The sequence below is a fragment of the Helianthus annuus genome, chromosome 13, assembly GCF_002127325.2.
Source record: "Helianthus annuus cultivar XRQ/B chromosome 13, HanXRQr2.0-SUNRISE, whole genome shotgun sequence".
Taxonomy (NCBI): domain Eukaryota; kingdom Viridiplantae; phylum Streptophyta; class Magnoliopsida; order Asterales; family Asteraceae; genus Helianthus; species Helianthus annuus.
Genome location: NC_035445.2, coordinates 47,261,492 through 47,287,824, shown reverse-complemented (window position 1 = coordinate 47,287,824; position 26,333 = coordinate 47,261,492). Strand labels below are relative to the sequence as shown.

General features: G+C 36.5%; 1 long non-coding RNA gene across 1 annotated transcript; it reads left to right on the top strand.

The window, feature by feature from the left end:
* The first annotated feature begins 789 nt into the window (after window positions 1-789).
* On the top strand, window positions 790-1,971 carry LOC110882741. Its single transcript, XR_002560194.2, has 2 exons — window positions 790-1,191; window positions 1,676-1,971. It is a non-coding gene; the product is annotated as an uncharacterized LOC110882741 (long non-coding RNA).
* The last annotated feature ends 24,362 nt before the right edge of the window (window positions 1,972-26,333 follow it).

Below are 26,333 nucleotides of genomic sequence, written 5' to 3'. Positions count from 1 at the left end.
AAAATGGGGGAAGCTAAAAGGTAAAGAAATGGAGTTTTGAAAGTACATCTAGATGTGAGGTGGGTAAAGATCGAAGTAAAGACCTTGTTTAGGAAGTTGAATGCTCCATAGTATATTAATGGTGGATCTAGTATTAAAGAACTTGTTTAGGAAGATGAAGATATTTTGAAAAAAAAAAATTAATTTGAAATACACTAAACGAAATGGAGGATGAAGGATGAGAATGATGTGATGGGTACATTAATGATGGTGTCAAATCATGTTGGTCAATAGATCTTTGGGGTGGGGTAGGCATATGTAAATTTACCATAGTGCCCTCAAAAGCAAAAAAGGAGATGAAGTTGGGTGGGACATGTGGCCAAATGTAAGCCATGTGATGGGTTTTCAAGGTTTTCTAAAAATCTAAGGTTTCTTGTAGAGCATTACCCTATATATATATATATATATATATATATATATATATATATATATATATATATATATATATATATATATATATATATATATATATATATATATATATATATATATAGGATAATGCTCTACAAGAAACCCCATTTTTTTAGGAAACTTAGCAAACCCATTACAAGGCCTACAATTGGCCACGTCATTGATTGGAGATGACAAAATGGATGGTATTTTGGTCTTTTTACATTGCCCTTTCTCTCTCTTCCTGACATTGACATGTTAGTACACATTTCTCTCTCACACATATCTCTCACACACACTTATTCACATTCATATCAGATCTCTCTCTTCATCAAATCTCTCTCTCATCATTATCTTTTTTTCCCACCACACCACCATCACCACCGCACCACCACCATCATCACCACCATCAATATTGTACCTCCGGCACCACCGTAAACACCTCCAACCCTGTTGCTCAACCCCCACCACCGTTGCACCTTTACCACCGTCGGCCGACCCCCGCTGCACAACCCCCACCACTGCCCCTCCAAAATACCCTAGTGAGTCAAGAAGATGATGAAACAGCAGAATGTGATTCTGAAGATGATTTGAGTTCTGCATCTGATCTTCATGCAACTACTGTTAATTCTTGCTCTGAGAATAAAGGTCAAGAAAATGGAAGCAGTTATAATCCAAATTATCAAAATTACTTTGCTCATCCTCCTCCAAATCAAACTCAACCACTAATCAAGAAAAAAAGAAGTCTTCCAGGCAACCCAGGTTAAATCTCTAAAATAATTAATCTTGTTTATTGGCTTTTTCACAATTTTCAAAAAAAAAAGACGAAAAAATGGTGGGTTTTCAATTTTTCATTATTTTTCATTTTTTCAAATGAAAAATATGTTTTTTCAAAGAAAGTATATCATGAATGTTCTAGCAGTTGACCCCCAGGTTGAAAATGGTTAAATCTTTAATCTTTTTTCATGGGTTTTGCCGGTGGATATTTGTACTTTGTAACTGTTAAATCAAAAACATATTTATAAAAAAAAGTAATAATAAATTATGAAATTATGGAATGACAATTGATACAGTTTCTGTCTTTAATAAACTTAAAAATAAATTGTTAAAATTGTTCGGGGCTTTTTGATCTGAATAGTAACTGTTTTTTGTGATGTTATCTGAGAAAAAAAAATTCTGGCTATCAAAGTGTTAGTATTTATGTCTGGTTAACGACTTAACGGTTATCTTATCTTTTTGTTATTAGGCTGGTGATGGATTCAAGGGAAATAAGATCCAATTCTCGGGACCGTTGGAAAGCTAAGGCAACAAAGGTAGCCGCTGAAAAGCTAAGGCAGACTTTCAAAGGAAGCTCCACCATTTTCTTAGTGCTATGTATTTTTGTTTACTAGTAATATGTAATGTGAGACTCTTCTTGTTTTCTCTAGTACACGATGTTAAAACGGTCTAGACTTAACACATTTTCTGTTGGAGGCGCTCGTATTTGTACCTTTACTGTTACAGTTACTATTGAAGTTTATGCATCCATTCTAGAAGTCTTAACACATGTTATAATAGAGGCTTAACACACGTTATATCAGGTTTACTCTGTTGTTATTAAGTTACTATTGGAGTTTATTCATCCACTGTGGAAGTCTTTACACACGTTATAATAGATGCTTAACACACGTTATACATTTCAGTCGCTTAACACATGTTACAGTATGTATATACACATCATGGTGTTTTGGAAACCAGTAGCTTATACATGACACCATGTTAGGTTAAACCAAGATTATAACAGAGGGTTAACACATTTTATCCCAGGTATACGGTGTTACGATATTAACTTGTATGTTCCATATTAACTTGTACACGTTTTTACTATCAGTATATGCACATCATAGTGTTTTGCAAACCACTTTCATATACATGAATACAAGTCGGGTTACAACAAGATTATAATGGTGGAGGCGCCCGTATTTGTACCTCTACTGTTACAGTTACTATTGAAGTTTATGCATCCATTTTGGAAGTCTTAACACATGTTATAATAGAGGCTTAATACACGTTATATCATGTTTACTCTGTTGTTTTTAAGTTACTATTGTAGTTTATTCATCCATTATGGAAGTCTTAACACACGTTATAATAGATGCTTAACACACGTTATACATTTTCAGTCACTTTAACACATGTTACACTATGTATATACACATCATGGTGTTTTGGAAACCACTAGCTTATACTAATGTATTCAGGTATAACAGAGGCTTAACACATTTTATTCAGGTATACGGTGTTACGATATTAACTTGTATGTTCCATGTTAACTTGTTCACGTGTTACGGTCAATATATGCACATCATGGTGTTTTGCAAACCACTTTCATATACATGAATACAAGTCGGGTTATAATGGATGCTTACATGTTATCATATGTATACAAGTGGGGTTACAACAAGATTACGATATTAACTAAGCTCCCCATTAAACTCATCGCCCCCGTCGACTGGTTTCACCCTTGTCACATGTTAAGCAATTACATGTTCCGAACAGACAAATTGTAACACATGTTAGATCAGTATATACACATCATGGTGTTTTGTAAACCACTAGCTTATACATGAATACAATATTATATATTCCAAAATTACCGGTACATGTGTTACCATAAATGGCTCGTTTCATATTACACGTTACATCATGGTGTTCTGTTACAGCATGAACCACCAACACATGCTATAAATGAACGAAGACATCTTTCCCAAAGGATGTGACTTATTCAATGTCCCCGCATTAACGTCGCCTACATCCATCCAGCTTGTCAATTCAATATCTTTTATGGATCTGTTTCTGTAAATCAACACACATTATATATCATTCTAACAGGTGCTTAACACATATTATGGGTCTGTCTCTGTAAATCAAGCAACCCAACAAAAAAAAACAATTATTGTTAAGATCAAAAGCCCCAAACCAACAAAAAAACCCATTCAAAATCTCATCCTAAAGTTTTGGATTTATTTAAATCCATCAAGCTTGTCAATTGAATATCTTTATGGGCTTGTTTCTATAAATTAACACACGTTATATAAGATTCTAACAAGGGGCTTAACACATGTTATGGGCCTGAGTCTGTGAATCAAGCAACCAAAAAAAAAAAACACTTACTGTTCAGATCATAAACCCAAACAAGCAACCCAAACCAACATAAGAACAGCTACTGTTAAGATCAAAAGCCCCTAACAAGCAACCAAACCAACAAAAAAAACTCGTTCAAAATTTCATCCTAAAGTTTTTGATTTATTTAAAATACATGAACATTAACCATGGATACCTCATTAACCATTACTAAAACACTTTCAGCACATAAAAACATATTAACAACCATTTCAACAAAAAATCAAGTGTGAAATGATATTTCAAGAACACTTACCGGATCTATACCCGTCCGATGAACACGAAGAAGGGTCTTCAAACCTTCTTCTCTCACACACACTTGAACATTCAAATCTCTCTCTCTCTAAAAAAATAAAGATTATAGATGAACATGATGAAGATTGTTGTTTCTCTCTCTAAAACATCAACTTTCTCTCTCTAAAAACATTTATCTTGTCATCGTTCTCTCTCTAAAGGTTATTGTTTCTCTAATCAACAACACCTGAACACGAAGAAGGGTCTTCAAACCGTCCGGATAAGCTTTTATGGTTGTGGCTATGGTTGTCTTCAAGATCAGGGAAGAAGAAATGGGAAAGAGAAAGAGGAAAGAGAAAGAGATAAGAGAAAGAGAAGCTTTTATGGTGATTTGATGTTTTGTGTTTTCAAAGTCAATAAAGTTGTTTTTTCATTACCCATATTGCCCTTAATTTGTACTATATGGACTATTATATTGTTTTTAAAGGCAAGAATTCTCTAAACAAATGAGGGCCATTGATCTATTTAGATCTATTTGAATCAATGGATGAGATTGGGTTTCCAAGGTTTTCTAAAAAAGATAGGGTTTTTCATATAACCCACCCATATATATATATATAATAAAATAAACCACTTTAAGGACACTTGTCATTCTCTCATTCAATTCATTAATAATAATAATAATAATAATAATAATAATAATGATAATAATAATAATAATAATAATAATAATAATAATAATAATTAATCTAATCATTTAATTTATATTTGAACGATGTATTTGACCGGTTGTATAAAACCGATGATACGGATATTTGGCCATTCCAAATAAATTCATAGCATCTATAAATTTTATTTAAATGTATTTTTATCTATAAAAGATTAAGTAATACATTTAGTAAAATATTAATTTGTTTATAAAACAGTAAAGCTAATACTGCCTCTATTTTCTAAATCCTGATTATGATGGGTATGTTTTCTATATATGTTTTAAATATATATAAAAAACAAAATGTTGCAATACGTCGCTAAAATCAAGCTAAAAATCTAATAATTATGTAAATATTTTTTGGATTCAAATTATTTCCTGTAATGTGCGAATTATTATTGTAACTTTTTATTTCTCATTAAATATAATATAATACGTAAATATAACAATAAGTATAATATAATATATTTATTTCTGTATCATTTTCAAATATTACATGTTTCTTTGATGAATTTTATAATAGTAACATACACAATCTTTATATTAACTCAATTATGTCAATTTGGTATATAAACGTCTCCATCTTTGGTTTGCATTTACAAGAAATATTTATTATATAGTTTTGATTGTTCAACCCGTGTAAGACACGGGGAACTAACCTAGTATATATATATATATATATATATATAGGGGGCTGCTAGAATGAGAACCACCCCGAGTTGTAAGAACCGCGAGAACTACACCCCACGGAGCGCCGTTCGCCATGATTTTTTTTTACAAGTTGATGTGTGTATTATAAACACAGCCGTAAAAAATCATTGCGAACGGCGCTCCGTGGGGTGTAGTTTTTTACACGACAAGTTTGGTGTTTTTTAATTTTTTTTCTTTTTTCTTTTTTTTCACCAAACTTGTGATGTAAAAAACTACACCCCACGGAGCGCCGTTCGCCATGATTTTTTACGGCTGTGTTTATAATATACACATCTACTTGTAAAAAAAATCATGGCGAACGACGCTCCGTGGGGTGTAGTTCTCGCGGTTCTTACAACTCGAGGTGGTTCTCATTCTAGCGGCTCCCTATATATATATATAGAGGCCGGTTATCATACAAATAACCTAATCGTACATTATGTACGCGTCGTCCACAGCCGTCAGATCATCTTTCATAAACAGCGCCTTTTTCTATTAAAAATGTCAACATAGGATTAATAAAAAGGAAACCACCAAGGTTAAAATCGTAAAATTTAAGATCAAAGCACCTGATAAACGGCGAACAAAACCTCAAAAATCATAACGTCAAAAATCATAACTTAAGATCCTAAATCAAAACGAAAACCGAAATTATAACAATTAACCAGAACGATTCTTCTTCATCAAAATGGATCGATGCCTATTTCAACAAACTCTTCTAAGAAAACTTCTGATGAATTTAGAAATTCTGTATGCACTGACTATCGAAGAAGATGGTGCAGGTTGACAAATCATGTGCGAAAATGTTGATAAATGTAAATGCGAATTCGGTATAAAAAAAAAGAATTCTTTGAAATTTCATATAGTTTGCGAATTCATGGGATGCATATGCGATATCAGTAAAAAAGTTTAAGAATTCTTTGAAAATTCATAAAGTTTGCGAAATCATGATAATACAAATGCGATATCAAACTTTTCAATATCCCCTTCATATAATGTGCGATTTCATATAAATTAAACATGCGATATCATAGAAAGGGACATTTAATTGTTTGTTTCTTACAGTTTGCGAATTTCTTTGGAATCAAATGCGATTTCAAATAAGGCTGCAAACAAAACTTTAAAAAAAATAAAATTTGTAACAAAAATACAAAAAAAACAACTACCAATCATAAAAACTGAAAATGATATTATTTTATATAAAAAACTTAATTTATAAACGATGTGACTATAATTTGACATGTAATGATGAATTTTACAATAAATACTACTGAACTTACCACCCTACCTATATAATAAATTTACTATATTAATATAAAAAACCTTGATAACTACCTTCCATATTAAGACATAAAAGACCAAATAAAACACACACAGACACAAACAAAAATGGCAGCTGAAGATATGGAAAAAAATCAAAAACATTGCAATCAAGGAGCTATTGTCAACTCGCACGTTGACAGAAATAACCACTGATGTCAACTCTTCTCATCTGGTTCTTGATGTGCAGGGCAAAATCCTTGAACAAATCAAGAACAATCAAGCAGTATGGGAAAAGCTACTTCAAGAACCACCATCAAGATTCAGGGACAAAGCTTTGGATCACATAAAAGAGCAATCTCGAGCTGATGACTTAGCCTTCTCTTTCCTGACAGATGCTCTAAACACGGTGAAGGAGAAGATGGAGTTCAGCTCTACTGAACGTGACAAAATCTTTGCTTCAAGTAACTAAATTTCTGTTAAATCATTTTATGGTTGTAGCTGTGTTTGACAATAACCAATATTTTGTATTTTGGATATATGTTTTGAACAAATATTATGCTTTTAATATAATCTAAAAATCGCCATGAATGAATTAGGGATCTTTGCCACTATAACATAAAAAAAAACAAGATAACTCAACATCGCATGTATTAAAAAAGAAATCGCATTTGAAAAATCATATGAACTAAAATTAAACTGATGCATATAAAAATCGCATGTTCATAATACTAAAATCGCATGTGAAAAATGATATACATCAATGAATATAAAATCGCATGTGTTTATTACAAATTCGCATTTACATTTAAAAAGACATTACTCATCCTCGTCATCTTCATCTCCAGACACCTCTTCCCACTGATCTTCTTCTTCAGATCCCTCATCACTGATGTAATCTTCAAAGTCATCTTCCTCTTCGTCGTCTTCACCCTCATTGTCTTTGTCTCTCACACCATCTTCAATCTGGACACCCTTCATCTTCTTTTTTCCCTGTTTACCTTGTTGTTTGGCTTTAAGCTCGCCGCAAGTCCGAATGTCATGACCTTTTTCATTGCATACGCTACATGTCCTTGACCTTTTCCCTTTGCGGCTGATCATTTGTTCCTTCTTAGATTTAATCCTTCTATGCGAGCTGCGGCCTTTGTTTCTTATACCAGCAGGCACACGAACAGTGGGGGGGAGCATTAGTTACTGGTTGTTGATAACCAATCAACTTTGAAAATCGGTCAAATTTTGGATCAAGTTTCTTGGTTATGCGACTCTGATCAACTCTCTCTTTAAGCTGCATCATTTGATCCCTCACTAAGACAAGTTGATCAAAGTCGGAAATCAAATTACTAACCAAATACTCCCCTGTGTGGATGATTTCACGAGCAATCCGTTTAGCCCTCTGATGCACATCCTTGCCCCCCACATTTAGATTGTACTTAACATTTAACTCATTCGGCACAACATCCTTCGTCCATCTCTTCATAACATATTTGTTTGGTATTTCTTTAACACCAAACATCTTGAAAAGAAAATATATGTGTTTGCATAGCAGCCCATACTGCTCAAAACGCAAACAGCTACATCGTGCAGTTACATCATTCTCGAGATTCTTGAACCACACCTAGCAAATAACCAAAAAAAAAAAAATTAATAATAAGATTTAAAATCGCATGTATAAACATAAACAATATCGCATGTTTAACAATCATGTAAGTGAGTAAAATTGATACCGCATGTGGAACATAACAATTTCGCATTTCTAAAAAAATAATGTAAAATAAATAAACTAAATTCGCATATGTAATGTAACGGATTCGCATATCTAAAAAAACATGAAAAATACCTCCAATAAACCATCTCCATGTGCTTTAAAGTCCTTCAACATTATTCTGATACGTGGACCTTCAACTTTGGTGTCCATCGGCAAACGTTCGGAAATTGTTCCATGAATCTCTAATTGCTGATCAAAAAATATAGACCTGGTGTAGATCTTAGCAGCATCTTTTTCCAATGTAGTTTGACTCCAATCAGCTGGCTCAGTATATCTTGAAATATGATCATTTTTCCTATGATTGAACCTTTGAACATCCATTGCCCCATCAAAATGATTCATAAACTCTACGAGTGTGAGTTGTGAATTAGCAACCTGACAAAAAAAATGGTTCTCACTCTCTGATCTTGAAGTTGTTCTCATAAGACCTGACATTGGCTCATGCCGGTAAAAAGCCGGAATCCACATGGATCTCATCCCAAACATATCATCAATCCATTTGTTTTCAGTGAGACCAAAGTCAATCATCACCAACTTCCACTGTCTCTCGAATTCTTCGGGCTCAATCGAATCAGTCCAAACAATGTCGCACATCCTCCTTTTTAACTCATCGTTATTGCACAACTCATGCCCAACCTTTAACAACATAAAATGCATTTTAAATCAGTCTATTACAAAAAGCTATAATAATTAAAAATAACACCAACAAAAACACCAAAAAATGTTGCATGCTCTACCTTATCTGCCACTTTTTTCATTATGTGCCACATACACAATCTGTGTCTACTAATAGGGAAAACCTCCTCAATAGCCTGTTTCATAGCAGGGTCTTGATCCGTCACTACAACATTAGGCTGTCGACTAAATGACTTTAAAAATGAATTTAGAAGCCATTTATATGATTCAATACTCTCTGATGCCAACAACCCAGCTGAGAGTGTTACATTCCGACAGTGGTTGTCAATGCCCGTGAACGGAATAAACACCATCTTGTACCTGGACAACAAATGCGAAATCATGTTTATTATATGCGAAATAACAAAAATCAAATGCGAAACCAGGGGGAAAAGCATGCGATATATTCAACACCACTCTGTTGTCTAAACATGCGATATTGAACACTCATTAACAGACAAAATATGCGAAAATTCAGTAACAAGACATGTTTGTCTTTGAAACAGTTACCTGTTTGTCTTGAAGGTTGCATCGAACGATATCACATTGCCAAATTCAATATAGTTAAGCTTGCATAAACCATCAGCCCAGAACAACCCAGTTAACCGTTTGCCATCATCAACAGAGTATTTAAACGAATAATCAGCTAAATACTGTTTTTTGTCAGTCATCCTGTTAATCACCATGTCAGCGTCATACTCTCCTATATAGCTGTTTATTTGTTGGATCTGAGTTTCCTTTTGATTGTATTTTTGTTTGAAGTTAAAATGGAAAATGGATGAGTTGTGCAGCGAAATTAAAATGATAACAAACTTTGCATACAATCAAATGAGAGTAATACTTTAATCAAACATCTTTACACAAAGAACCGAATGATTGAATTTATTTCAAACACGATTACAATGATGATGGATGAATGCAAACTCCCCCTCAGCTAGAGCTCAGCAGTTTGTTCTTGCAAAGAAGACGAATGATGTGAAGAGCTGATTGAACAATACAAAGTACTGTACTATTTATAAGCACTTGCAAACTACTGAGCATCTTTAGCTGACGTCACCATGAAAGTGACATCTAACCTCCTAACAAACTCTAACCTCTGATCTATACAGACACTGCTTGTGTTAACTACTGCTATTACATTCTATTATATAACAGACTATAGAACAACTGCTGCAACCTTCTACTGCTGTGAACCCAGCAGCACTTATCCGGATCAGCAGTGCTTGACTCAAGGCAGTAGATTGAATCAGCAGGACTTGAGTCTTCATCAGATCTTTAATTGAGCAGCAGTTATTGGACAGCAGTTAGTAAGATCAGCAGATAGGAGGTCATCAGTTGTTGTAATCACTTTCAAGGGGAGAGATATGTATATCAGCATCTGCTTATTCTGAATCCACTGAGCTGATCCAGTTTTGGCTTTACATTATCTGTTCCTCTGATAGGGTTCAATCTCAACAATCTCCCCCTGGAACAGATAATGCCAAAACTCTTCATTATTGTGGATATTTTATTGCCTCATCAACAGTTCCCTTATTTGACCTTTAAATTGTAATTCAAAGTTCAGGGCATTTGTATCTTCATCATCCCTGCTAAGTGGAAGATCAAGGAGATCCTGCAAATCTTCAAGACTCAAGCCAAGAGCTTGTTCCCTTGATATAATCTTCACTTCTCCACCAGACCTGAGCAAAGTCAATACGCGGGTATGTTTGTCAGTTGCCCACTTTTGTATTTTTGAGCCTGGTGGGTTTCTTGGGAGATGCTTATTTGCAGAAGTATTTGGAGAGGCTGGCCGGTTCATCACTGGTTGAGCAGTGGGAGCATAATTTTGTTGTTCAAGTTCTTCTTTTAACGTTCTTAACAGGCCTTCTTTTACAACAGCATTGCCAGTAAGAATTTCTTGAACTGTTTCAGCACCTAGCTGGCTTTGACTCCTTCTTTTGTAAAAGGCAGTACCAGCTGGAGCAGTGGATCTCCTGATTTGCAGCTTTGATGGTCCTTTTGAAACCGCTGCTTCAGGGTAGTCAGGTTTTTGAGAGATTTTAGGATCTTTCTTCCTTAATTCCTCCAACCTTTTGTAAGTTGACCTGACCACATCTTCTTTCCATCTAGCAACTTGTCTTTTGGTGCCAAATTCAGCAACAACCAATTCTTCTTTCATTCTTTTTAGTTTCAACTGCTTTTCAGGTGCATTCTTTTTGAACTTTGCCCAATCAGGAGGAGTGTGAGTGACTTTCCTTTTTATCATAACTTGAATTCTGGCTGATTCAGCTTCAAGCTCTGAGATAGTCCACTCTTTGTACATGTGTTTCTCTCCTTTGTATTTCTTGTAAAACATGATGCTTTCAATGTAGTCTTTCTTCAGAGTTTCAGCTGCTCTTTCAGAAATTTGTTGACTAACATTCTTTGCAAAACGTTCCAGGGAATTGACTTGTGTAAGCAGATATTGGTAGTATCTTGAAACTTCTTTGTCAGATTTCCCTTGTGAGTTTCTTTGTGAGATATCCTCTGCTTGTTTGGCCTTTATTTTCAAATATTCATCAATGTTTTTGGGCCATGGAGATCCTTTGATTGAGGGCAAACTCCTTTTGGCAGGGTCATCCTCAGTATAGAAGGATTTTATCTCTTCTCTGACAGCTTCTAGTTCAAGAGGAAATTGAACACCTGCAGGAGGTAAAGGTTTGTGCATTGGAACAGAAGAAAGTGGAACTGGCTTTGGTATATTGATAAGAGCTAAAGGTTTTGAAGGTGTTTGGGGTGGTGAAGTGACATTATCTTTAGGAGTTAGCCTCCTCCTCTTTATTTGAGGATGGACTGATGATGTTTTGGATGGAAAGATGGTTGTGGTGGCAGTGGTTTGTGATAGACTAACAGCTGTTGAAACAACTGGTGTTCCAACCACTGTTGTCTTTACAACAGATGTTTTAACATCTGCTGTCTTCTGCCTTTTGACAGGAGGTGATTGTGATTTTGGTGGTGATGGTGGTAAAGCAGTAGATGTAGTGTGTGTTGAGGTGGTGTGTGTCGAAGTGAGGGCAGATGTTGAAACTACTGAGGTACCAACAGTAGTTGATACAACAGAGGTTACAACACCTGTTTTGGGAGGTGGTTTTTGAACAGACTTTGAACGCCTAACCGGAATGGATTTGGGTAGCCTTACTTTTCTAGTAGGCTTCTTCTTTTCTTCAAAAAGATTTTCATCATCTCTTGACCCTGAAGTACCCTAATCCGGATAATCCACCTTGGCTTTCTTTTTGGCCTCTCTATCCCTTTTTACACAAGCAAGTGCTTCTGCAAGTGCATTTGTAGTCTCATCAATTTTCTTACTACCATCTGGCAAAGGGATCTGCTTGGTCATATTTGAATTTTCTGGTGCAAGGTAAAGACCATCAGTTATTCCCTTTCTTCTCCATTCTTGAATTTTCTCCCCCTTTTTGGCATTATCTTCAGGGAGTTGATCAATGAAGAATACTGGTGGAGGAGCAGTGCCAGTGTTGTGCAGGATCTGAGTTTTGAGAGCCTTTAGATCAGCCTGAGTGTCTTTGAACCTAGACTCCATAGCATTTCTCAGCTTTTGAACATGTTTTTCATGTTGCTGATCTGCCAGTTGTGCTTGATGATGGAGATAAGGTTGAAAGAGATTCCAGAGCTCATTTGTAGCAGGTGCTTGTTGTAGAGCAGGTGCTTGAGGTGGAACAGCAGTGGATTGTACCTTTTGTACCTGTAACAACTGCTGGAGCATAGTTTTGAGCTCTGCAACAGAGTTATCAAGTTTCTCAACACGATCTGTCAATTTCTGGTACTTTAAATCATCACCCAATTTAATGGGATCATCTGATTTCCCACTAACAGTGGTTTTATCAGTGGCAGATGTAGGGAATTTATTCCAAACACTAACCACTGATGCCCCTTTTTCTTGGTACTGGGGTCTTCTTCCTTCAACACTTGACAACCTTTTGATGATGCCAGTTGGATATATAAATCCACTGGTGGTTGGCAGAGGTGCTATGTAAGGAATTGCCTCCAAGGAAGTCTTATTAATGAAACCACTACCCAACTGTAAACCTGTAGGTTTAACAGTTGTAGTGGCTGCTTCACTTGGATTACCACAAAGAGTTACTTGTAACTCAATGGGTGTAACCTCCTCAGGTTTTGTTGGTGGGTTAGCAATGGATGATACAGCAGGCTCAGTCATTTGTTGAGGTATATTCTCATTGACAGGTGATTGAGAAGGACTAGATAGTGCCTGGTTCAAGTCAATTGCATCCAACAGTAGTTGTGTTTTTGGTGGAATTGAGGATGTGATGGTGGGTTTAGAAGGCGGAATTGCTCCGGGCATTGAGCTGTGGATGATGGAGACAAGTGTATCCAGAGCATCATGATGTGGTGGCCCTTTGTGTACAACCTGTCCTTTTTGTGAAGAAGCAGGAGGAGTTATGGTTATGGGTTGAGATATTTGTACCAACTGCTGTGAGGAAGAAGCAGCAGTGGTTTCTAGTGACATTTGTGTTGTCACAGGCATTAACTCTGGTATCTCATCTGCCAGAGTTGCCTTTTGGATTGGTTTGGAGAGTTTTTTATTTTTCTTTTTGGATGGCCTTTTTGGTTTGGTAGGTGTGAGTTTCAAAACAGTTGTTCTGCTGCTTTGATCACCTAGAGCAGTAGGCTCAGCAGCAGATACCTGAGGAGCAGTGGTAGCTGCTAAAGTCTGCTCAGGTACCCCTGCTTGTGTTTTGCAAGGTGCTAACATACGTGAAAATGTTTCAGATGTTAGACAGTTTATTGCAGTTATTTCACCTTGGTTTATTAGAGACAAATCATCCTTACTGAATTTCTTTTGAAAATAATAGCTTAAAAACCTTGGAAACAGTAAAAATGATTTGCTTTCAACATTATTAACCAAATCTTTAAAGATTTCCCGAGAATAGTTATAATTTTCTTCTTGAAGAATCGCATATCCCAGATTTTGAATCTTTATAGGGATCTCATTGAAAGAAGTGGTTTTGTTTGAAACACATACTAGGAGGGTATGAAATAAAAATCTTGGTGCAGGAGGAAAATAACCTTTTTCTAAAGTTAATTTCGTCATCATTGTGGCTTCATGACCTCTTTCAATGAAGTCAATGTGCAACTCGTTTTTGGTGAAGGAAGTTTTACCTGCCTGGTCATCGAGTTGAAAGACTTCGGAGATGGATTGTGGTGTAATGTGGACAGCTTTACCCTTTATGGAAGATTTGATTGCAGTGACAATGTCTCCTTGTTTTTCAAGGGTTGCATTCTTCCAAAACTCCCTTTGAGTTTCCAAGTAGATGGGTGCGTCGGCGGTGAGCAAAGTTTTGTACTTTGATTTTGCCATGATGGTGATAATGGAATCGAAAACATCTGTGGTTCCTGGTTTTGTGAGAAGACCCAGGAGATTGTGAGATTTTTTGAATGGAATTTCAGTGGTGGTTGCCTTTTGAGAGGCTGTTTTCGAAGAGGTTGATGTGGGTTTTGCAGATGACTTCGATTTTGTCATTTTTAAAACGATTGATCGAAGAAATTTTTGTGAGAGATGGAAAGAAAAACTGCTTTGAGAAGAGAATTTTTATGACTTCAATTCGACAGTAAAACCCTGTTTGGATGGTGAGTGGGGAGTTTTATAGGAGAGAGAGTGAATGCTGACATGGCAGCCGTTACAAAAGGTCTGACTGCTATGTACTGCCCACGTGACAACTACTGGTGAAAATGAAGGACAGTACTTTTGGTGAAAGCAACGGATGAAAGCAGTGGAAAGGGGGCAGTGGATGATTTTTACTATCAGTGGATAGCATATCAGTGGATAAGACACTGCTTTTGAACAACAGTGGTTATCAAGGAATGAGAGAACAGAGGTTGCCTTTCAGCAATGGGCAGACTTTTTGAAGTAGAGCAGACTTTTGAACAATTAGTGGTTATGGCAGACTTTTAAGGATTTTAATGAAATTTTCATTTTTAAGCTATTTTTTAAGGATGGATTTTTGATTTTCTGAAAACATTTTGTTGCTTTTATTCATAGAAAAACAAGATGTTGCTTGTTATTCCATGTTCAGCATCCCAATCCTAGAGACCAGACTTTCAAAAGTGGCTGTATCAAGTGCTTTTGTGAGCACATCTGCCAGCTGGTCTTTAGTTGGGACATGATGCAGAGAAATCAAACCTTTTTCATAGCAATCCCTCACAAAGTGATGTCTGATGTCGATGTGTTTGGTGGTAGAATGGGAAACTGGATTTTTGATGATATTTTCTGCTGCCTGGCTATCCAGCATAAGTGGTGTCTTTAGGGCAGTGATACCAAAATCCAGTAACTGATTTTGAAGCCATAGGAGTTGGGCTGTACAGCTTGCAGCAGCAATGTATTCAGCCTCAGCAGTGGATGTTGAAACTGCTGCTTGCTTTTTGCTTTGCCAAGAAACTAAGCAATCACCTAGAAACTGGCACCCTCCTGAAGTGGACTTCCTTGTTGTGTGACAACCAGCAAAGTCACTGTCTGAAAAACCTGAAAGCTTGATATTCCCATTAGCTGGATACCAGATACCAAGTGTGGGAGCACCTTTTATGTATCTAAGAATCCTTTTTACAGCAATGAGATTAGATTTTCTGGGAGCTGATTGACTTCTTGCACAGACACATGTTGCAAACATGATGTCTGGTCTGGATGCAGTTAGGTACAATAAAGACCCAATCATGCTCCTATAAAGTGTTTGGTCAATCAGCTCATCCTTTTCATCAGACATGACCAGCTTATTTGTGGCCATGGGTGTGCTGCATGGTTTACAATCATTCATATCAAATTTGGTTAAAAGTTCTTTAGCATATTTGCTTTGATGAATGAAAGTTCCATTTTGCATTTGCTGTACTTGGAGACCAAGAAAGCATTGCAGCTCACCCATTGCACTCATTTCAAACTCAGCTGTCATGAGTTCTCTAAACTCTTCACACATTTTGGTACATGTGCTTCCAAAAATAATGTCATCCACATAAATTTGGACGATCATTAAATCTTTCCCTCTCCATTTAAGAAACAGTGTTTTATCAATGGTACCTCTTTTGAAACCATTTGAGAGAAGAAAGTTGGAAAGAGTTTCATACCAGGCCCTTGGTGCTTGTTTCAGGCCATACAAGGCTTTGTTTAGCCTGTAGACATGATCAGGATAAAATGGATCCTCAAAGCCTGGAGGTTGACATACATATACCTCTTCTTGCAATATACCATAGAGGAAAGCACTTTTGATATCCATCTGAAACACCTTCATGTTGTGGTTGACAGCAAAGGCCAGGAACAGTCTGATAGCTTCCAATCTTGCAACAGGGGCGAATGTTTCATCATAATCAATCCCCTCTTCCTGTCTGTAACCTTGAACCACAAGCCTGGCTTTGTTCTTGACAACAATGCCCCTTTCATCTGTTTTGTTCTTGAAGACCCACTTTGTGCCAATGGGACTGACCTCTTTTGGCAGTGGTACAAGCTCCCATACTTGTTATCTCTTGAACTGTTGGAGCTCCTCTTGCATGGCTTCTACCTAGCTGTTGTCTTTTAGTGCCTCTTGGTACTTGACTGGCTGATGGAGTGATAGAAAACCAGCAAAAAGACAAATGTTTTGGGTTTGGCTTCTTGTGAGCACCCCTTCATTGATGTTGCCAATGATTTGATCAGGTGGATGAGATCTCAAGAAGATTAAATCTCCTTGATATGGTATGATGGGATTTTTTGGTGAAAGCTACAAATGTGTATCATCTGAGCTAACCACTGCTGGTGACTTTGGTAACCCAGCAGTGGCTTCAAAAGGTGGTGGAATGGGTGGTAATGGAGTGGACCACTGCTGACTTTTATCCACTGTTTGAGGATTTTGTCAGCAGTAGTTGAGGATATGGAAGCAGTGGTGGATGGGCTACTTTGATCAACAACTGTTGATGTAGCAGTGGTTGAGCTTTCACAGATGTTTTGAACAACTGATGCTTTCCCTTTGGTGGCAGACCTTTGAGGGATGATGACTTCATACCCATAGTCTGGTGTTGTATCCTCTGATGGACCTGCACTGTTAGTCTTGACAGCAGTATTTCAAAAGTGAATTTTTCAAGATCAAATAGTTCAGCAGGATTTGCTGGGATTTTCATTGATGAAAGTTCATTGAACTTTACATCCAAAGTCTCCTTCACTACCTTGGTCCGTGCATTGAACACTTTGTAGGCCTTGGCAGTGGTTGAGTATCCCAGCAAATAACCACAATCAATTTTGGCTGCAAATTTTGAAATGGAATCTTTTAAGTTCAAAATAAAGCATCGGCAGCCAAATACCTTGAAGTATGAGATCAGTGGTTTGATTTTGTACAGAATTTCATAGGCAGTGTTTTTGTGCCTGGGGTTTATTAAAACTCTGTTCTGAACACAACAAGCAGTGTTTACTGCCTCTGCCCAGAAAGTTAATGGCAAACCTGAATCTGCAAGCATGGTTCTGGCAGCCTCAATCAAGGTTCTGTTCTTTCTTTCAACAACCCCATTTTGCTCTGGTGTTCTAGGGATGCTGTACTGCCTTACAATCCCTTTCTTCACACAGAAGGCATCCAACTCCCTATTTTTAAATTCTGTGTCATTGTCACTCCTAAAGCTTTTCACTGGAAGATCAAATTGCTTTTCAACCTGTGTCACAAAGTCTTGCAAAATGCCTGCAGTTTCATCTTTAGAGTGCAAAAAGAAAGTCCATGTAAACCTAGAAAAGTCATCAACTATAACTAAACAATATCTTTTCTTTTTGAGGCTCATGACTTGAACTGGGCCAAACAAATCCATGTGCAGCATTTGTAAGCACTGGGTTGTTTTGGACTCCTCAATGGACTTGTAGGAACTTTTATGCTGTTTCCTTTTAAACAGGAAATGCAATGTTCAGGACATGAAAACAATTTTGTGGAAGGCCTCTCAACGACCCATTTTTTGAAATTTCTGTTATTGTCTTAAGATTTGTGTCTCCCAGTCTTTTGTGCCAAAGTTCTGTCTCTTTGTTAGAGGCAGCTGAGAACAGACAGGGATCAGCTCTGGGACACTCTTTAGACATGTCAACAACATAAACATTGCCACTTCTTTGAGCAACAAGTTTAGTTTGACCATTTTTAATTATTGCTTCAATCTTTTGACCATTTCTGGTCCAACAATCCTACAACAATCTTTTGTGAAGAATGACCCAAACCCTTTGTCACTCATTTGAGACACACTCAGAAGGTTGAATTTTAGATTGTCTATTAGATTGACATTTTCAAATTTTACATTGCCAGATTGCACTGTACCAGACCCCAGAACTTTCCTCAAAGGATATATTCACCCCCACCATGGATTTTAAAGTCTTTGAGAGGGCTTTACATCCTGTCATGTGCCTGGAGCCTCCACTATCTACATATCATAGACTATCAAAGCATGCAGAAGCTCCCTGCACATGAAGTAAAAGGATTAGTTCATTAAGGACTCCAAAGCCAACAGGGCTTTGGATGGGGTCTCAACAAGTGTCTGGTATGGATGCAGTGTGATGGGCAGTGGTTAAGTCAGGGGTTTGGAACAGTTTTAGTACTGTTTCTTGCTAACCACTGTTGGGGTCTTGCCCAATCAACTGCTGGTAACGAAAGGATGCCTATTCACTCTGGTTTAGAGGGCTTTTGTAAGACCTCATAAACAGTGTGGAATCCTTTGGTAGACTGTTTTTCCTTGCCCTTTCTGAATTGATTGGCAGGAGGTGCATCAGTAACCTGAACATCTCTTTTGACAGATGTTTGGTTCAGCTGTTTTGTGACAGCTGTTTGAACTGGCACAAAAACTTGACAGATGGTGAAGATGCTGATGAACTCAAAGATGTTTTAGCCATGTACTCATTCTTCTTTTCATTGAAGTTTTTGAGGTACACACATGCCTGAGTTTTATGGTTTGTTTTACCACAAACACTGCAACTTTCAGCTGAAGTAGTGACACTTGTTTTGGTTAAGTCATAAGCTTTTAGATGGAAACAATCTTTTGTTAGATGGTTCCTCTTCTCACAGAATTCACAAAACAAGTTATCAATTTTCTCTTTCTTCTTCCTCTTTTCAGACTCCTTTGTAGCAGAGGTTTTGACCACTACTGGAATATCCTTAAGAGGAATGACTTTAGCTTTTGGAGCCTTAACACCATCAGTTGATGTAAAGTCCATTGGCTTGAAATTTTCAAGGATATCACACTCATCAGACCATCTTGGTTTAATTGATGATTTTCAATCTCCTCAAATGCAGAGGGACCCACTAGTCTGTCAAGTGTGATTTTGTTACCAAGTTTGTCAGTGATTTTCACTTCTTGGCCATCCTTGTTTGTTGGGATGAACTCAGTAGTTACATCAGTGGTTGAAACAGATTTTTCAAAAGCAGTGTTTTCATCATCATGTTTTCTATAACCAACCCCAAATTTTACATTGCTTTTTATCTGTTTCTCAAGCATAACCTCATACCCTTTGCATGATTCCACCCATTTTTCACAAGTGATCTGGGTGGATTCTAACTCCTTTTTGCAAACTTGGTATTTTTCTACCATAGTTTGGAGTTGGGTTTTGGTTATGCTTTGCTCTTCTTTCAAACTGCTAATCTCTTTTTCCTTTTCAGTCAACTTGTTTTTAAGTTCTTTTAAAGATCTTTCAAATTTGACTTCATCAGTTAAGATTTTGTTCCTAAGGTTTTCATTCACCTCTTTGATGTTAGCAAAAACAATAATGCAATTGTCAGAACATAGTTTTTCTAGAACTTGAGGTGATACCTTGGCAGCAGCCATCATTGCACAATCACATTTAGGATTCTCTTCCTCATCAGCTCTCTCTTTTTCCTCACCAGCCTTTTCATCTTTCATGTCTTCTTCGGACCATAGATCTGTCATTGGTTCAATCAGGGTACCTGAACTTTATCCCAGCAGTATTTCATCAGTCACAGCAGTAACCACTGCTTCAGTCACCTCTTCCACTGTTTCAACCTTCAGTTGTTCCTCCTCAGATTCAACCCCCTCCTGTCTTGACTCTAATGCCATCAAACAAAATTCATTGTGAGAAGAATCATTTGAAGCATATAGTGCAAAATTTTCATCATTAAGATTTTCAGGCATACTGCTCCAGTCAACAAACTCTTGACTAAAGAGATTTTGTTGTTCAGGTTGTGTAACTACTGGAGCAGTAGTTTGAGGTGCAGATTGCACTTGTGCCTGGGGAGCAGGGGTTTGAACAAATTGGATCTGTGGAGCAGCTGTTTGGACATGATGCACTGGCATAGGGGCAACAGCATAGTGAGCAGTGTTCACATGTGCTGCTGGGGCATATTGGGCATAGTGCACAGTGTTTTGAGTTTGAGGTCTAGGATTTGAACTAGGGTGAGTGACTATGGGACCAGTTGTTTGACTCCTACATTCCCTAGCAAAGTGTCCCAACCTGTTACACTTGTAACACTTGATTTTCGATTTATCCAACCCAACCCTTAGGTTCCCATGAAGACCTGGAAATTTTCTCCCAGTTCTCTTATAAAACTTGCTAGTTCTAACACTTAGCAAGGCCAGTTGGTGCAGGATGTCCATTTCTTCTAGGTCAGTGGGGTCGAAATGCTGTAAATCATTGAGTTCAAAGCTTAAATTGTCTGACATCTGGTTTTCATTTGTAGTGAATGCATAACCTGTAGAGTGAGGATCAGGGTTGTTAAAGTTTGCACCAGCAGTTATGTCAATGAAGTGATCATAACCCTGATCCTTACCGCTACCACCAGATTCTTCTTGACCCAGAAGAGCAGTGTTACCGAATGAATAATCATCAACGGTTTTCCCTGACTCTTGTAACTTCCTTTTCTGGTTCAACTCCCTCTCAAAAGTCAGGAGTCGACCATGGAGTTGGGTCAAGGTCAGATCCTTGAACTCAGGTGCAGTTCTGGTGACAATAGCTATTGTGTCCCATTTTTCTGGCAGTGATCTGAGGAACCTGCTATTTTGAGTCGAGTTTGAAAACGTGACCTTAACAAGCCTCAGTTCACTGATGAGACAACTGAAACGCTCAAATTGTTGAGTCAGTGATTCACCTTTAACATGACAAAATGTTTCATACTGTTGGTTCAGGATTTCCCTATTGTTTTCTATGACCTCTTCGGTACCTCCAAACTGTTCCTTAGGTGCGTCCCACAACTCTTTGGCACTGTTACAATGTAACAGTCCAGCATATATTTCGTTAGGGAGCGCTGATGCAACAATACTAAATGCTTTAGCATCCAGTTCAAATTTTTGATAATCCGTTTCAGTATAATTTTCAACAGGTTTAGGAACTTGTTTTTTAGAATCTTCAGCGCTTGGCACTGTAGGAACATGAGGACCAAAGATAACAGACTTCCAACAACCTGTGCTTTGTTGAGCGAGGATGTGACCCATCCTCCTCTGCTAGATGTTGTACTCATTTCTTTTTAGCATAGGTGGTTTAAAGAGCGAGCCAATGTTGTTTTTATCGTCCTGAGATTGTGACGTCATTCTTGTTGTTTTACAGGTACTGAGAAATCAACTATAATGGTGATTAATCAACTGTTTTGAGCTGAACTATTTACGTCAAAATGATTGTTAAATCAAATTTGACTGTTCTAGCTCTGATACCAATTGTTGGATATGAGTTTCCTTTTGATTGTATTTTTGTTTGAAGTTAAAATGGAAAATGGATGAGTTGTGCAGCGGAATTAAAATGATAACAAACTTTGCATACAATCAAATGAGAGTAATACTTTAATCAAACATCTTTACACAAAGAACCGAATGATTGAATTTATTTCAAACACGATTACAATGATGATGGATGAATGCAAACTCCCCCTCAGCCAGAGCTCAGCAGTTTGTTCGTGCAAAGAAGACGAATGATGTGAAGAGCTGATAGAACAGTACAAAGTACTGTACTATTTATAAGCACTTGCAAACTACTGAGCATCTTTAGCTGACGTCACCATGAAAGTGACATCTAACCTCCTAACAAACTCTAACCTCTGATCTATACAGACACTGCTTGTGTTAACTACTGCTATTACATTCTATTATATAACAGACTATAGAACAACTACTGCAACCTTCTACTGATGTGAACCCAGCAGCACTTATCCGGATCAGCAGTGCTTGACTCAAGGCAGTAGATTGAATCAGCAAGACTTGAGTCTTCATTAGATCTTTAATTGAGCAACAGTTATTAGACAGCAGCTTGTAAGATCAGCAGATAGGAGGTCATCAGTTGTTGTAATCACTTTCAAGGGGAGAGATATGTATATCAGCATCTGCTTATTCTGAATCCACTGAGCTGATCCAGTTTTGGCTTTACATTATCTGTTCCTCTGATAGGGTTCAATCCCAACATTATTCGCTTTCTAAAATTTTTGCAATCATCAACCGTGGCACCAACGTTCTCGAAACCACCATAACGTGTCCTCATTATGTGGAAAGCTTTGACAGGACCAAGGTTTAAAGTGCCAAGTTCCCAAACCATCTCCTCCAGGACATCTGACAATTGTCTGTAAGCTGGGAGCATGTGAATGTCATTTTGACAAACAAACTTATGGTTATGGCCATCAACAAATTTCTTGACTGTATATAATCTACCATCAACAGTGCAAATCACAAGTTGAGCTTTGCATCCGGTCCTAATAGTCCCCCTGTTCCTGGTTTTGAATTGCTTTTTTGACTTGGAATTATCATCAATACACACAGGCTTATGTCCCTCTTTAGAACAAACAAAATACTTAGTTTTGATTATACCACCGCTGTATACTTCGCCACCTTTTCGAATAGAAAAACCAGCTAACTTAGCATATGATTGATAAAACGCATATGCTTGTTCAATGGAGATAAATTGCATCCCAACAACAGGTGTAGCTGATGCCTGAACCTCCGGAATGTAAACCCTTTCATCTACATGAATAAAAATAAAACACATAAAAAAGTCATACAAAACCACATGCGAATCGTCTGATAAATACATGCGAAATGCTGATATTGATTAATCTGAAATACATATGCGATTTATTATGTAATCAAATGCGAAATTACAAAGAAAACAAAACCAAATGCGAATCGTCTGATAAATACATGCGAAATGATGATATTGATTAATCTGAAATACATATGCGATTTATTACGTAATGAGTAAAAACATGCGAAGTTATACATGCTGCTTCTCAAAAACAATACATAAGTATCATCAACATAATTTAGATATCTGAATTAACATAATTACAAATAGAAATCTCGTTTGCAGCACTTGAACTTGAAACTGGAATTGGAATTGGATTTGCAGGTCGCGGATTTAAAACATCCTCAATCGAAACTCTCTGATAAGCAGATAATTGAGCATGATCACCCATCGGCCGATTTTCTTCAAAATCATCTTCTGTTCGCCCAGTGCTACTCTGTGGATCCATCGAAAATAGACAAATTGAATGAAACCCTATCACGTACGAACGAAAACTGCAGATTGTGAATTATGGAAAATTTGAAACTGATTTGAATAATAATCACCGGGATATCAGTGTAACGAACTTCTCGCTGAATGAATGAAGAGACGAATTTGCCCTCTGATGAATAGGTTAATTGTCTGATTTAACCTTCTTAAACCGAACTCAATCAGGACACGTGTACGACTCATAATATAGCGTACGTAATGTAGGATAACCATATTTGTACCATACTCTTTACCTATATATATATATATATATATATATATAAAATATATATAGTGTAAGGTTCATGCGAGAACCACTTTTATTGCGAGAACCGTGAGAACCAATGTGAACACAACTAAAAATACCTAAAAAAACATAAAAAAAAACCTAACCCCTCCCCCTCCAAAAAAACCTACATCCCTCACCCCCCCCAAAAAAAAAAAAAACAACCTAACCCCCCACCCCCCAAAAAACCTAACCCCCCCTCCCCCACCCCCCACCCAAGCTAAAATGCTAAAAACTAAACCCCCAAAAAACCTAAAAAAAATCAAAAAAACACACAAAATTTTCTTTTTTTTAATATTTTTTACATTAAAATCGCTACTTTTAATAACCATAAAAAAATTAATTTTTTTTTTGTAACGAAATCCAGTGATTTTTTATAAAAAATATTAAAAAAATGTGTGTTTTTTAGCTATTTTTAGGTATATTCACATTGGTTCTCACAGTTCTCGCAATAAAGAGTGGTTCCTAACGAATTCTATATATATATATATATATATATATATAGGGGAATGTTCAAATGAAAACCACTAGTAATTGTGAAAACTCGAAAACTAATTAAAAAAGCCAAAAAAACATACCAAATTTTTTTTTTGCATAATAATTTTCGCAGGTTTTTTTGTATAAAAAAAATTCAAAAAAAAAAATTTATGTAGTTCACATGTGTATGTGTACTACACATGTGTATTATTACACATGTGTACTACAAAATTTTTTATTTTTTTTTTAAAAGTTTTTTTTATATATAAAAACCAGCGATTTTAATAAAAGAAATTGAAAAAAAAAACAATTTTTTGTGTGTTTTTTAGGCTTTTTTTAGTTAGTTTTCGAGTTTTCACAATAAAAGTGGTTTTCGTTTGAACCATCCCCTATATATATATATATATATATAGGACAAAGATCCGTTAGGAACCACCCTTTATTGCGAGAACCGCGAGACCAATGTAAGCACAACCAAAAATGACTAAAAATAGCTAAAAAAACACACAATTTTTTTTAATATTTTTTATAAAAAAATCGCTACTTTTAGTAAAAGTAGCGATTTTAACATAAAAAAATATTAAAAAAAATTAGATTTTTTTTTATTCTTTTAGATATTTTTTAGGTTTTATAGGAGTTTAGTTTTTAGCATTTTAGCTTTGGGGGAGGGGGGTTAGGTTTTTTTAGGGTTTAGTTTTTTGCATTTAGCTTAGGGGGGGGGTAGTTTTTTTTTTTTTTTTTGGGGGGGGGGGGGTAGGTTTTTTTAGGTTTTTTAGCTATTTTAGGTTGTGTTCACATTGGTTCTTACGGTTCTCGAAATAAAGGTGGTTCTCGCATGAACCTTACCATATATATATATATAGAGAGGGAGAGAGAGAGAGAGAAGATAATGCGAGAACCACATCTTATTACGAGAACCGCGGGAACCAATGTGAAGACAACCAAAAATGCCTAAAAATAGCTAAAAATCACACAATTTTTTTTTAATATTTTTATAGGGTAAATTACTTTTTAAGTCCCTGTATTTTAGTGGTTTTAACTAATTGAGTCCAAAAGTAAAAAAGTTTAACGACCTGAGTACCTATAAACATTTTCTTTAACCATTTGAGTCCAAATTTTAACCTTTTGAGTCCAATTTTTTGGATTCAAATCGTTATAAAAAGAACAAAATTGGACTCAAAACGTTATAAAATAAATGGTTAGGAACTCAGGGTGTTAAACTTTTTGATTTTGGACTCAAGTGGTTAAAACCACTAAAACACAGGGACTCAAAAAGTAATTTACTCTTTTTTATATAAAAATCGCTACTTTTCGAAGCAAAAAAAAAAAAAAAAAAAATTTGCCACTAAAAGTAGCGATTTGAGCATAAAAAATATTAAAAAAAAAATTTAGATTTTTTTTTTTTTATTTTTTTAGATTCTTTTAGGTTTTTTATGGGTTTAGTTATTAGCATTTTAGCTTAAGGGGGTGGGGGGGTTTAGGTTTTTGGGGGTGGGGAGGAGGGTTTAGGTTTTTTGGGGGGGGTGGGGGTTAGGTTTTTTTTAGGTTTTTTGGGGGTTTTAATTTTTAGCATTTAGCTTGGGGGGGGGGGGTTAGGTGTTTTTTTTTTTGGGGGGGAGGGGGGGTGGGGGTTAGTTTTTTTTAGGTTTTTTAGCTATTTTAGGTTGTGTTCACATTGATTCTCGCAGTTCTCACAATAAATGGAGTTCTCGCATGAGCCCCTCCCTCTATATGTATATATATTCAAAAACTGATCCAAATTGTGAAGTCTGATTTCAGATTGGTTATGGATATAATTTTTTTGAGATCGTTTGATTCTGTTTAACCAATTAAGTTTGTAGCTATGTTTGTTTGTAGGTTAATTAATAAATTGCCTAGCCACCCAATTACCAAATTAAATCCACAAGCCTAGAATGGCTGATAGCAGAATCAATTACGCATCTAGTCTCCTAATAGTCAATAATTGGTATACCAAACCAAAACCCTTAATCGCTCACCCCCGGTTAGTTCATCTCTAATCTCTCGCTACATGCCATCAACACTCAACAAGTAAACTGATCCATGAGTTGTAACCCTAATTCGCTCACACCTCTTGTTAGTCATCTGTGATCTCTCGCCATCTAAAGGTAGTTGATTCACAAGTTCAGACCCTAAATCACTCATCAGCTTTTCAGAAGGTATCTATCTACTCAAC